This window comes from Antechinus flavipes, chromosome 4 (genome assembly GCF_016432865.1).
Source record: "Antechinus flavipes isolate AdamAnt ecotype Samford, QLD, Australia chromosome 4, AdamAnt_v2, whole genome shotgun sequence".
NCBI lineage: Eukaryota > Metazoa > Chordata > Mammalia > Dasyuromorphia > Dasyuridae > Antechinus > Antechinus flavipes.
In genome coordinates, this window is record NC_067401.1 from 194,042,561 (window position 1) to 194,054,466 (window position 11,906).

Sequence of the window (11,906 nt, forward strand, 5' to 3'; positions counted from 1 at the left end):
TAAGAGAGGCTGGTGTTTTATGCTACTCCACTTAAACCAAATTCATATATAAGTAGATGCATCACTCATTTATGATATCATTGGTGTTTTATGAAAATAAGAAATGAATAACAGAATGAAATGGGATTAGGAAATGGCAAACCACTTCAGTATCTTTGCCAAGAAAACCCCAAATGGAGTCACAAAGAGTCCAACAACTAAATAACAAAGTTTGCTCTATTTTCCTTTGTTCAAGCCATATTTGAAGTATTCTGTTCACTTCCAAAATTGACATATTAGGAAAGGTATGAGTAGAGATGACTGAAATGTCCTCTTCTTCACTTCTATTCCTTTAAAGCCCAAATTAAATGTGACTTCATCTATTAAGTTTTTCCTGATTCTCCCAATGGTAACAATTTTTCTTAGGACCTCATCTAAAACTTCATTATCCCTTGTCAATATCATGTATTGTTTTCCACTAGTTGTCTTTGCATGTCATGTTCCCTTACTGGACTTTAAACTTCAGATGCCCATCACCTAGGAAATGGCTAAAAAATGGCACATGAAAGGAAAGAAATAATAATGGAGAAATATTTGAATTGATACAAAGTAAGGCAGGCAGCACTGGGAAAACTATACATATGACCACAACAATGTAAATGATAACGGATAGAGAGGTTAATAGGAACTAGACACCTCCATCAATGCAGATTGGCTCCTTCTCTGCCAGCTTCATAGTTACTATTTCCTAGAGCCTAACTTTTAATTTTTCAAAATATATACAAAGATAGTTTTAAACATTCACCCTTGCAAAACTTTGCATTCCAAATTTTTCTCCCTCCTCTCCCCTAGACAGCAAGTCACCCAATATAGAGACCAGCTTCTTAAATTGTCAATTGCAATACCATATGGGATTCTCATAATTGAATGGTCATGAAATTATTTTTTATTATCGGTAAACGTCTGATTTGTATACCTATTATACATATATACTTGTATATATACATATATAATTATCATACATATATATATTATATATCCATTTGTATATCTTGTGTGTGTTTTTTCTCAGGTAGAAAAGAGTCACAAGTAGGAAAAAATTTTAAGAATTCTTGGCCTAGAGTCCTCAGAGGTTGTGACCTGCCTGGTAACACTGTAAGGATGGGTCTTCCTAGTTCCAAAATCAGAAACAAAAAAGTTGAACACTGTGTAACTATAATGTCTAAGCCATGCCTTGATAAAGAGATGAAAAAAATATATTTATAGCTGCCCTTTCTCTACAGAAAAGCACCCTGGATGTGGAACACTGTATATGCTGTCAGACTTGGCTGATTTGTTTCTTCAGTGGCTTAACAGAGAAAGCAGTAAAGAACCTTAGAGGTTGTCTAATCTCCATCCCACCCTCAACTTTATAGATGAGGAAATAGAGACCCAGAGAAGTACCTTGCCTAAAGTTGCACAGGCATGCCCTTTCCACATGATGACTCTCAAGCTTTACTTGCTATTTGTCTTTTCTTTTAAAATTCTTTGCTATAAGAGATGGCTTTCTATTTAGAAGGATATTCTCTATGTATATGTGTGTATATATATATATCATATATATATAAGTACATATAAATATATACACAGATATTCACTTATATAGATATATGTATAATGTAATGTAGGTGTGTGCAAACATGCATATTTTCTCTTTCCTTTAGCATTGTTTCCTCTTTTTCTCATTTTCAATTTCTCAGAACCTAACACTTGACTGAAATTGCTCTCCAAGACTGACAATCTTTTTTTTTAACATTAATTTTTAATAAATTTTGAGTTCCAAATTTTAACCTTGCCCCATCAAACAGTAAGAAATTTGACTTAGGTTATATTTGTTCAATCATGTAAAACATATTTCCATATTAATCATGTTGTAAAAGAAGAAACAAAAAAAAAACATGAAAAAATAAAGTGAAAATAGTATCCTTCAATCTTCATTCTACCTCCATCAGTTCTTTTTCTGGATGAGAATAGCATTTTCTACCATGGGTCCTTTGGATTTGTTTTGGGTCATTGTATTGCCTGAAAAAAGCTAAGCTAGTGACAGTTTATCATTGCATAGTGTTTCTGTTATTTCTCTTGGTTCTGGCTCACTTTATTCAGTGTCAGTCCATGTAAGTGTTTCTAGGTTTTTCTGAAATCTGCCTGTTCCTAACAATCTGAACCATTAAATCTAATCTAAACCACTAAATCTTAATCTAATTTCAGCCCTCATTCTTCTGGGCCCCCCAGTGGCTTCTGATACTGAAGAACAGTCCTATCTATCTCTTGGATACTCTCTCACTTTAGAATCTAGAGCACTCCTTTGCCCTGGTTTACTACTCATTTTACCCCTTTTTCTCAGTCTCCTTCTGGATCATCATCCATGTCCTGTCCATTAAATGTGAATGTTATTTTGAGGTAATGTCTTGATCCTTCTTTTCTCCCAGAACTTTCTCCCTCAAAAATATAATAAACTCATAATCAACCAATCAAATATACATACAATTCCAATGCAAATTCTATATACGTATATAAAACATATATGTGAATATATGGACATATGTGTGTGCACATACATGCATTTATTTATTGATTTGGATAGTCATAATCTTTCCAATGAATTTCAGTCGTACATCTGCTAGATACCTCGACTTGAATGTCCTAGTTCTGTCAGCATCTCAAATTCAAAATAAAGGATTACAGAATTTTAGAGCTCAGAAAAGACCTTATAAGCCATTTTATAGATGAGGAAGTAAGGCACAGGGAGTCATTTTAAAATGACCTGTTCCCAATCGCACAGCTACTTACTTTAGAAAGGTTTGAACCTAGGTTCTCAGATTCCAAATTCACTGCTTGTTCGACTGTCATGTAAGAATTCAAACTTGTCCCTAAACCCATCATTTCTCCATACATTTTTTTTCCCTTTATAACCTCTCCGACATCAGTCTCCTCTCTACACACAGCGCCACAAGCCTCGGTATTCATCCTAATCACTTCTAGCATAGACTACAACAGCCTTCTAAATGGTCCTCCTGGCTCCTAATCTAATTCCCTCTCCAATCCAACTTCATACAACAGCCAAATTAATATTGCTACAGCACCACAAATGTAACTTATCTTACTCTCCTTTTCAAAAATCTTCAGTGCCTCTCTAATTGTCTTTAGAATAAAATATCCACTCCCATCCCAGCATTTAAAGCCCCATTACAGTCTGGCCCCTGTGTATCTTTCCAGACTTATTTCCTATTACTTTGCCTTCATGCATTCTATATTCCAAACTTAGCTACTTCCCAATATTGACATTCCATTGCTTCTTTCTATGCTTTTGCATAGGCTGTCCCTCCTTCCCCAATCCTTGGAATATATTCAGTCCTTACCTCCCCCTTTGAATCCTTCACTTCCTGCAAGGTTCTGCTATCTTAAAGTCTGTTTTCATCACTTCTATGATTTTTAGGGCTCCCTTTCTCCTGATATTATTTTGCATTTCCATATATATGTGTGTGTGTGTGTGTGTATAATTGTGTACTATATTATTCCCAATCCCCATTAGAATGTAAATTCCTTGAGGCAGGCATTATTTCATATTTGTTTTGCATGTAGTAGGCATTAAATGTCTGATGAATTGAATTTGAATCTAATAAGGACAAACATAACATCCTACACTGGATAAAAGAAATAGATTTCATCAATGTAAGATGAGAATGAGCATGAGGGAATATTAAGTTTCAAAAAGATTAAGAGAAAATTCAATCAAAGTCAATAGCATTATATGGCTACCAAGAAACATCTCCAATCATAGGCTTCATTGATCCAAAGGTAGGTGAGAGTCCTGCTGTACTTATGGTGGCAATATCATAGTCTTTTCTGGGTGCTATACTTAGCAAAAGAATTTGACCAGGGATCTCATCCGTTGAAGAGACTAAGGAAGATTAGCCTCCTCTTTAGAAGAGAAAACTCCAGTTACCTTCAAGTTTGTAAACAATTATTATCTAAAAGCTGATTAGCCTTGTACTGCTGAACCATGAAGAGAAGAACTAGGAATAATGGACAGAATGAGAATGGAATGAACTCACTCATAAAACAGTGTGATTTAAAAACCAGAATCCTCAAGGCCACTCCAATAGACTTGGGATAGAAACTGCTATTCATAGAGAGAACTATGGAGACTGAATGTGAATCAAAGAATAATATTTTTACCTTTTGTTGTTGTTTGCTTGCTTGTATTTTTTTCTTTCTTGTTGATTTTTCCTTTTTGATCTGATTTTTCTTGTATGGCATATGAGTAACATGGAAATATGTTTAGAACAATTGCACATTTTTGCATTTAACTGCACTTATTATTCTTGGGGAAAAGTGAGGTGGGGAAGGGAGAAAATTTTGGAACACAAAGTTTTGCAAAGGTGGATATTGAAAACTATCTTTCCATGTATTTGGTAAAATAAAATAAACTACTAAAAAAACGGAATCCTATAATACATTGTATTATAGCAACACTCTTGAAGCAGTACAGGTAAGGGGATGGAATGGAATTTAGTATTCTTCAGCTGTTATTAAAAAGGGAGGGGTGGGGAGAAGGCCAATGATGGTTTCAGATAAAGCAAAAGCAAAAAGATTTAATTAAGAGAGATAACCAGGGAAACTAAATTTTGCTTAAAAAAAAAAAAGGTACTACAGACAATGAAATAATAGCAATATTAAATATATAGGCATGAAATGGCATAGCATCTAGATTCTTAAAGAAAAAAGTTAAATTAGTTTCAGGATGAAATGGACAGTAAAGCTACATTAGTAATGAATCTTTCCCTCTCAGAATTAGCTAAATCTAATCAAAAAATAAACTTTTTAAAAAGATGAATAGAATTTTAGAAAAGTTAGAAAGCCCTCTGGAGAAAACTCAACGGGCATAGAAAGGAAAATACTTCTCAGTAGTACATGACAATTAGAAAACACATACATACACACATACCAACCACCACCACCACACCCATAATTAAATGCAGAAAATCAGAAATATTAAATGCATTCTGTTCAGATAAAATTATGTTCAATAAAGGGCTATGCATATGTTGATATATTAATCGATATATTTTTATTATTTTATATATTTACATAAATATAAATTTTATATATTAATTGGAAACTAAATATAATTCTAAAGAATGAGCAGGTCAAAAAACAAATCATAGAAACAATCAACTTCATTAAAGAGAACAATGAGACAACATACCAACGTTTAGGGAATGCAGCCAAAGCTGCATTAATTTCACTTGGGGAAATTTTTTCTCTCTAAATGTTTAAATCAATAAACTTAGAGAAAGAGCATATAATGAATTGGGTATGCATTTTAAAACCCAGAAAAGTAAAAAGTAAAAATTCCCAAACACCAAATTGGAAATCCTGAAAATCAAGAGAGAGATCAATAAAATTGAAAATTTTTTAATTGAACTAATTAAAAAAAGAGGAGCTGGTTTAAAGGGGGGGTTGTCATAAAACAATAAAACTGGTAAAGCATTGGTTAATTTGATTTTTTAAAAAAAGAAAGCAGAAAGCCCAATTACCAGTATCAAAAATAAAAAGGGTGAATTCACCACTAATGAAGAGGAAATTAAAGCAATTATATTTATTTTGCCCAATCATATGCCAATTAATCTAAGAGTCTAAGTGAAACAGATGAATGTTTATAAAAATATAAATTGCCCAGATTAGGAGGATATAAAATACTTAAATAATCCTATTTTAGAAAAAAGAAATCGAACAAGCCATGGATGAGCTTCCTAATAAATAAATCTCTATAATCAGTTAAGATTCATGAATTTTACCAAACAGTTGAAGAACAATTAATTAGTTCCAATAGTATATATATTATTTGGAGAAATATGCAAAGAAGGAGTCCTATCAAATTTCTTTTACAACACAAATATAATGCTAATAATACTCATACCAGATAGGATAAAAATAGAAAAAGAAAACTACAGATCAACTTCTCTAATGAATATTGATGCAAAACTTTTTTTAAATTAAGTATTATTTTATTTTTCCAATTTACAAATAGATTTCAACATTCATCTTTGTTCCAATTTTTTTTCTCCTTCTCTCCCTCCTCCCCAAGACTGCAATCCAATATAAGAGTTATAGTTGTCATTTTAAACATTTCCATATTAGTGTCTCTCCCTCCCTCTCTGTCTCTCTCTGTGTGTTTCTGTCTCTGTCTTTCTCCCTTCCTCTCTCTCGTTAAGTAACTTGCCCAAGGTCACACAATTAAGAAGTGTTAAAGTTTTGGTAGTCTGATTTGAACTCAGGTCCTCCTCACTTCAGGGTGGGTGCTCTGTCCATTGCGCCATCTAAACACCCCTATTAGTCATTTTGTTCAAGAAAATAAAAGGAAAAACCATGAAAAAGAGAAGACAAATAAACAAAAAAGGTGAAAATAGTTTTCTTTGATCCACATTCAATTCAGCCTCCTTGGTTTTCTCTGGATGATGCAAAAAATTTAAATAAAATACTAGCAAGAAGATTATAGAAATATGTCATTAAGATCACACACTATAACCATGTGAGAGTTATACCAAGAATGCAGGGATAGTTCAATATTAGAAAAAACTTCAACTGACCACATCAATAACAAAAACAACAAAAATCACATTATCTCAAGAGATAAAGAAAAAGCTTTGGACAATACCAATTTCTATTAAAAACATTGGAAAGCATAGGAATGAATGGACTTCTCTTTAAAATAGGTACTATTTATTTAAAAACCAAGAGTAAGCATTATTTGTAATAGGGATTAGTTATAAGCCTTTTCAATAAGATAAATGGCAAAGCAAGGATGTCTATTTTATCACTAATATTATTCAATATTGTACTAGAAATGCTAGTTATAACATTAAGACAAGAGAAAAAATTAAAGGAATAAAAATAGGCAATGACAAAACACAACTATGACTCTTTGTTGATGATACAATGGTATATTTAGTGAATCTCAGAGAATCAACTAAAAAACTAGATGAAATAATCAACAACTTCAGCAAAGTTGCAGAATATAAAATAAACCCACTTAATTTATCAGCATTTCTATATATTACCAACAAAACTCAGCAGCAAGAAATAAAAATTCCACTTAAAATAATGACAGAAAATATAGAATACTTATACGAACATAATTACAAAATTTTCAGAGAAATAAAGAGATCTAAACAAACTGCTTTGGGGGCAAGAACTCAATCTGATACAAACTGCTGGAAAAACTGGAAAGCAATTTGGCAAACCCAGCCACAGACTAACATCTCATATTATCTACTAAGATAAGTCAAAATAGGTATTCATTTTAGACATAGAGGGTGATATTGTAAACAAATTAAGGGATCACGGAATATTTTGTCAGTTCTAGATAAGAAGATTTTGTGACAAAAGCAAGAGAAAAGAGCAATATGGGATGTAAGAGCAATAATTTCAATTACATTACATTATAACTTTTTGCACAAACAAATCCAATGCAGTCAAGATTAGAAAAACAGAAAACTAGGGAAGGAAATGAATTTTATTTCAAGTTTCTCTGAAAAAGGCCTCATTTCTCAAATATATAGAGAACTGAGTTGGTAAGAATGAGTCATTCTTCAAATGATAAGTGGTCAAAGGATATAAACAGGCAGTTTTCAGAAAAAGAAACCAAAGATATCTCTAGTCATATGAAAAAAATGCTTTAAATCACTTTCATAGAGAAATGCAAATTAAAACAATTCTGAGGTACTATTTCACACTTATCAAATTAACTAAAATGATAGAAAAAAAATGACGTATGTGTATGTGTGTGTGTTGGAGGGATAAGCAGAAAATTTGAGATGAACTGATCCAATCACTCTGGATAATAAATCAACACTAAGCCCAAAAAGCTATAAAATTGTGCATACCCTTTAACACTTACCATTATCATTTACATTGTCTGTATCTCAAAGAAATCAAAGAAAAAAGGAAAAGGACCTTTATGTACAAAAATATTTATAGCAACTCTTGCTATGGTGGCACAGAATTGGAAATTGAGGAGATGTCCATCAATTGGGGAATGGCTGAACAAGCTCTGATACATGACTGTGATGGAACACTATTGAATAAGAAATGAGCAGAATGCTTTCCAAAAAAAATCTCATGCAAAATGAAGTAACCAAAATAGGATAACGGTATATAAAGATCCCTATAGTATGATAATCAACTATGAATGATTTAGCTATACTCAGCAATACAATGATCCAAGGCAATTCTGAAAGACATGATGAAAAATGATATTCCTCTCCGGACAAAGAACTGATGGAATCTGAATGCAGATTGAAGCATATTTTATTTTTCTTGGGGATGGTTTTTTGGGGAGAGTCTGTATTTTCCTGTGCAACATGGCTAATATGGAAATGTGTTGGTTGTGACTGCACAGATATAATCTACATTAAATTGTTTATCTTCTCAAGGAGCAGGGAAGAGTGAGGAAAAGGGAGAGGACTCAAAATTTTTTTTAAAATGTTAAAAATTATTTTATATGTAATTGGGGATATCCGTGTGTGTGTGTGTGTGTATATGTATGTATGTGTGTATATATGTATGTGTGTATATATGTATTGTATATAAAGGATGGGATGAGATGACTTCTGTGATCCTCCCTTTTAACTTGAGATTCTATGAAATATATGAAATACAGCAGAACTCAGTAACGCCAGAAAGTAATTCTCCAAATACAAGATAAAGTGGTGATTAAATGGAAATTAGTACCATAATGTGGCAAAATCAAATATATACATTATAAATAATTTAAGGAATGAAATGATGCCTAGCAATATGACAAGAACATAATAAAAACCATCAATAAATACATCAAGCTACATTATAGATAAGAGAACTCCCTTATCACAGAAGTCTAAATTTGGAGCACCTCTTTATATATGTCCCTAATTTCCTTTTTATAGGATTTTTATAGGGATTTAATAGTATATAAAGAAGGGCAGCATGGTGTAGTGAATAGAAGGCTGGTTTTAGGAAGACCTGGATTCAGGACCTCTCTTTAAGCATATTGACTATGTGACCCTTGACAAATAAATGACATGAACTCACTGAGCTCTGAGCAATTAACTCCCTAAGACCACAAATTAAAAATGAGTTGACAGTTTGCATCAGTGAAGAAAATTTCTATATAGGATGTTTCCTATAATGATGAAATCTAGGTCCAGCAGACCAAAATAAGTTTGTATATACATGTAAACACACACACATAATTATATATGTGTGTGTGTCTATGTGTGCATACACACATACACACATACATATATAAAACAGGGTAAAGGAGAACTAATGATAAACATTTTTTAAGCACATAAAAAATTAACCTTCCTATTTTAGTCACAAGTGCATAGAATATTCATTTGGAAATAGAAAAATCTAAAAATTCAGGGTTGGACCTATACTTGCCACAATAGAAGTACATTTATGTTCCATAGCTGCTCTCAATTTTAGCTATATTTTTTAACACTTTGACTTTAGCTGCAGACCAGAAACTGGCTATGTAATTAGCCACTAGAGCTGGTATAGAAATTAAGTCTAATCTGAGGCTTGAAATATTATCTATCAAATACTATGCTGGGTAATCAAAGTACAATAATAATACTGATAACATTATACTAGAATCATTGAAATTGAAAGCATTTTAGAGCCAAAGTATTCAAAGGTCTAGAATTTTTTCTTTACATTTTTGCTCTCTGGAGAGTCCTTGCCTTGTGAATAGTATTTTCACTATGCATCATGCCCTCCAAGTCTTCTACATCACAAATAGTCTGATAGACATTTTTAAGTCCTTTAGTTACTAATTTCCATTCATGCAATAGTATAATCTTTATGGGGGCAAAAGCAGCTAATTAAAAACACAAGTTCCCCCTAATGTGACAATGCTGCCCTTCATTCTTAATCATTTATTATCCTAGAATATGAAAATGCTTGTCCATTAAGTTCAGATATTAGTGTATTTTGATTTAAGCAAATCCAAATTAGACACATTTGGATTTAATTTTTTAAAAGGCCTAGTGAGTTTTATGAAATATATATATATATATGCTCACTAAAGACTTATCCTAGCGTGTTCATTTAGAAAGTAATTTTCGAGACACTTTCAGAAAACCACTATAATTCAAGAGCACACAACCCAATAAATACTGCTTTAGTTGTTTTCTATGATCTAGTAGTGACACCAAGTGGCCACCAAAGAAATGGAAGCATAATTCAACTTGTATGGGGAGACAATACTTTTGCTATTTCATGGATTCAAGTTTGCTTTTCTCAAGTTTTTACATTTTTAGCTCAGGTTCAGATATTTGATTCAGTTGGCAAACCTGACAGGCAGATCATAAGAGTCAATGAATTTGAAAGTTGGAAGGGACTACCTAGTAAACCATCACACACTAAAAAGGAAGATGTTCTGTTTTCATTTGGAGAAGCCTGAAGTTTTTAACCTGTCAAACAAAACAAAGCTACCTCAGTAACAAAAGATTTAGTTAGTTTTGGAGAGAAAGGAATATTTTCTAAGCTCTGAATCACCTGTATTGGGCTATCAATCTCAAATAAATTAGAGGTTAACATTTTTTCTCTAGAAAAGAAGATCAAAACTTTTTACACCTGTTCTAATCAATGAGCATTATAATACTCAAGCTAGGGGGGAAAAGAGGAAAAAACGGGAAATGCAGATAAAGGAAAACCAGGTTAAGAAGAAAGAAACTGAACGGGTTTAAGTGGTCATTGGCACAGGTGCCCCCTGGGAAAGGCAACCTTCCCTCCTTATCTCATTATAGGAATCACTTGAAGCACTGAGTCAGAGCTTTGACCAAGAAACCTCTGGTGATGGACAGAAATCCTAGACATACAAGCAGGCTGATCTGGGCAGACGCTGCTCTTTTCCCGTTTGGGGGCTGGTACTGCAGTGTTACAGGCCCCACCCTGGGCTCCTGTGATATCACTCTGCGAATTTTTCTGGACGTCTGGCATCCTAATGGTGTTATCTGGGGATGGAGAGAAGAGGGGAGGGGGGCTGTTTTCAGATAGCCACAGAGGGGCTACTTTCTCCACCCCTTGGCACTCCCACCCTCGATCCTCCCTTCCCCCCAGCGGTGGGACACTGAGAAACTGAGGAAATCCATCACAGAGGGGGAAAGGACTTAGCGGTCACCTAGTCCAACCCCCTCTTATTTTTTTTTTTTAAACCGAGACCCAGAAGGGTTTTAAGTGACTTCCCCAAGGTCACTAAAGTATTAAGGAGCACCCCAAACCGGGCACTCTCTGAACTACGGAAAGACGATGAGTCAGTCTTCATAAGTCCTCAAAGGGATGAGTTTGGGGTCCAGGGCTGGGTTGTTTCATTGCTCTTACTTTGCTGCTTACAGAAGAGTCTTGAGGATACTGCCCTCCCTCCACTACCCTACGTGGCTGCAGTTGTCCTCTCTGGCTCACTGTGTGATTCTGAACACGTCGTTCGCCCTCTCTGGGCCTCGGTTTCCTGCTTTAGGAAATATTTCCTCTCGTGACTTCTGATTTCTCCCGTCCCCTGGACCGCCAGCCCTCACCTCTCTCCCCACTTGGACAACCCGCCCCGCTGCTCGCTGAAGCTGCTTCTGCGGCCCAAACAGCCTCGCGCGTCAGTCGGGAGAGCGGACCGCACCACCGCTCCGCGGATCCGCTGCCAAAGGGGGGAGCAGTGGTCGAAAAGCCGGCCAGAGGCGGGCGGGGAAACTGGGCGGCCGGTCTCACGCCCCTACTTCAGGCCAGAGTGCCAAATGGGAGAGTCCGGAGTTTGAAAACAAACCGCCGCTCGTCGCTCGGGACAACGGGCTGATGATCACGTGGCCAAGAGGACCGGACCAGCAAGGCGCGACTGGACTGTTCCA

The 11,906-nt window shown here is 34.8% G+C and overlaps 1 protein-coding gene across 3 annotated transcripts in view; it reads right to left on the minus strand.

Moving 5' to 3' along the window:
- Positions 1 to 11,676, minus strand: part of TCP11 (t-complex 11) — a 31,525-nt gene extending 19,849 nt beyond the window's left edge. The window contains exon 1 of one of the 3 annotated variants that reach the window (XM_051996449.1): positions 11,586 to 11,676. The gene's annotated coding sequence lies outside the window, so the exon portion shown is untranslated. The other 2 variants (XM_051996447.1, XM_051996448.1) reach the window with 2 other exon arrangements.
- Positions 11,677 to 11,906: the final 230 nt, after the last annotated feature.